A 3,563-nucleotide genomic window follows, 5' to 3' on the forward strand; every position below is an offset into this window, starting at 1 on the left:
ACCAAAAATTATATCAAAGGTATCAGCGTAGCCACTCAGTGCAAGCACTATTATATCACGAAATCGAAATTGGCTCGGTCTCACGCAACATCCATTCACAGTTTCACACACTTGATATATCACGACCGTTCATGCATCAGGTATTACACGCCTCACAAGTCGCGATCAGCTCCGAAACGCTCCACGCTGGAGCTAGCACTTCGCTCACGCGTTGATCGTAACCGACCAGGGTAATTTTAGTCCGGCACAACGGCCACTGAATGGATGCCGCGAAAAGGCAGAAGGAGAGAGCGAGAAAGAGAAAACGAGAGGTAGGGGCAAACGCTACTACTGGTGATGGATGTCGCGATGCGTGGAGGACATGGCGGCGCAAGATGCTCCCGAGAGCCGGCCGGTAAAAACGTAGCCAGATAGACGTGAGAGAGGAGACTGTTGCCTTCTCCTCTTTCTCCTACTCTTCCTCCTTTTCTTCTTTTTCTTGGTCACTTTTTACCAGTGACCGTCCCGAACTGGTCATACGACTTGCTCCAGGCTGACGTCAGAGATTCCACCTAGAAGAGTGGGATTCTGATCAGTCTCTCTCTCCGTTTCTGGTCTCGCGGCTAAGTCTCTCCTCTCTCCGAGTAGTTCACTCTCTCTACCTTGGACCTGCTGGTCACAGATGTTGCGAACACCTCATGGATAACAGTGTAGAACTAAGTATTCTGCTGCACAATGCAATCGGCACTCTGTCTTACGTGATGTCTTACGAGCTCTTTCTGTTATTTTTAAACGATGACTGTCTGTGTCCTCAATACGTTGCTACAAAGAGCACCGCAAATTCCAATCGTATTTTTCTCGCTCTCTAGCCGAGTTTATTCTTTTTTTTTTGACAGCAAACGTCGCTTCCTCAGAAAATATGACAGCTTCGTCATCAAGAATATTTTCAATGCAAATTTTACGAATTATAAATAATTCAATTATGTAAACGTCGGACGGACAGGGATATTAGATACTACAAGATATGAGACTAGAACCAGCTCCATTTAACTTTTAAATCTGACATTTGTACGTTCTATAGATGGACTTTTTCTCTCAGAGCACTTCCCACTCAAGGATATTACGTATAATCAATTAAACTAACTTCACATACTGCCTTAATGCACCAATTAATCACGGCCGAAAAGACTTCGGTGTATTTTACAAACTAGTTCTCATGTGAATTTCCGTAATTTAGTCGGTGCAATATTTTCCCATCTAATCAGCCGTTAAGTGTAATATAATTTCCGACGAGGCAATTAATGCATCAGACACTGGAGAAGCATAAACAAGTTGATCTTTTCAGACGTTATTGCCTTTTTGAAATCTGTTTTGTATGTTTTCTTTGATGTAATTATCCTTCTTTATCGCTAATGCGAGAGATTGGCACACAATATCAGTGTAAAATAAAAATTGTCTCGCGACAGATAAAAACATTTGTCGCAAAGACTATAATGCAATTATCCTCGAGATCGTTTAGCGTGCGTCAACTAATGGAGCAGCGACGAAGCGCAGCTACGCGACACAAGTTCCCACGTTTTTCCGTTAGCACCGTCACGCTCAGCTACTTCCGGCGACCCCACCGGAACTCAAAAGTACGTTTAATCTCTCGCGTGGAGAATCCAGTTGAAGCGTCCAGGAGTTTGACACTCTTGTAGACCACTCTCGGAAAAATCATCTATCACTTATTTCTACTCCAGCAAGATTTATGCAATCAAGCGAATAAAAACGCACGATCGCACAGCACGATGAAGTTCTTCAGCTTATGTTGACGAGGAAATGATTAAAAAGTTAACAAAAATATTCACGTTTCAAAAACTGTTCAAATAATTGGAGTAGAAAAACAATTTTTCATGTAATCCAACGGGCGGTGCCACGGCTTTCGAATGCAAGCTTAACGTTTTCACGATCTGATGAACGCGCCATCTAGATTCACAGGTAACACAGGTAGATGATTCAACAATATAACAATTTCATGGAGGACGCGAAGCGTGATAAACACTTATCAATAAAATTCAAATTTAAAAAGGGTATACCGCCGCGCTGTCTCACTTTTGCCGTACAAAACGACGCAACGCAACATTGTAGCAACTTTCACCGAACGGTATCGATGAGAAGAGTTCAAGGTACACTCTCGGGTTAAACAAGTCTGACCAGCGGATATACGACAACCCCCCCTAAGAGACTCTAGACGTGAATGCCGAGGGACCAACAGACCCAGGTCGCTCTATCCCACTTTGCTGTTTGTCAGGGACAGATCTAGATCTTCCAGGCCCTTCCTTTAAAGATATTTTCTTGTAGTGTTTATCTCCTTTATATTTTCTAAATTAAGTACTCTTGCATGCGAGATGATTATATGATAAAATTTATAAAATATATTTTATTTTTTAATTTATACATTTTTATACATAAGATTAAGTTTTTGTTGCGAATTTTTCTTGATAAATGTTTTATACGCTTTTAAAATCCTTTATCCATAAATATATATTTTTCCAAATGATAAAGTTCTTCATTTTTCAACCGATAATTAATTTTGTAAAAATTACATATATGTATGTATAATCCATATATATATACATATATAATTTTAATATTAACGTACATATATTCAATTTTAATGTTTATTAATTTTTCGTTATACAGGCTGTGTATAGATATACTTTTTATTTCTTGAATTGTATAATAAAAAACTAATAAAATTTAAAATTGAATTTTACAATCAAAATTAAATTTAATTTAAAAAATTCTATAATACTTCTTTAGTTAAATAAATATTTTTTCCGATTATACAAATATACATTAGATATATTTTATTTACAATTTCAGAAACGTGTATATAGAAAAGACAGCCCTCTCACTTGAAATCAACCGAATAAAAATCCCTCCTCTTTCCTCTAACGTGAATGCCTTGGCCCCAAGTCAGACCCAAGTTGCTTCCTTCTCCCTACCTTGCGAGAGTCTCAGGGATATAGTTAGACTTTATAGTACCCCGATCATCGGCTTCCGCTTGCAGTTAAATCGACGAAGCAAAACCGGTTTTTCACATGATTACGCATCGTTTGAGAGGATGACTCGGGCTCGATTTCTGAGTTGTATCAGAGAAATTTACATCGACGCTGACAATCTAAAGATCGCCGTTACGATTTTGTAGACGTTAGATGACGTTGCCGAGACGATAAAGAGTTCAGGTCAACCCAAAACGAAAAGCCGGGATGGATATCAGAAGTTTACGGTAGTGAGAGAAGCAGCTGCCGAGGCAAATGCTCGTACATCTGCTGAGACCAAGAGAAGTTTACCACGGAGTCTGACACATCTTTCAGACGAGAGAGCTTTCTCGTCGAGCAAAATCTGTTTTCCTTTAGCATATGAAAACATGAAAAGTATTGAAAAACTATGTCATTTCCTGCTACTGAAAATTTGTCGAAATAATTGACTGTATTTTGATAAAACTTTTTTGTTATGTAAATTATAATGAAAGGTATAAAGCAATAATTTATAGGAATTTAAATCTCACTCAACGAGATAGAATTTGTATATTTCGATGA

The sequence above is a fragment of the Trachymyrmex cornetzi genome, unplaced genomic scaffold (assembly GCF_001594075.2).
Source record: "Trachymyrmex cornetzi isolate Tcor2-1 unplaced genomic scaffold, Tcor1.1 scaffold579, whole genome shotgun sequence".
NCBI classification, from domain to species: Eukaryota; Metazoa; Arthropoda; class Insecta; order Hymenoptera; family Formicidae; genus Trachymyrmex; species Trachymyrmex cornetzi.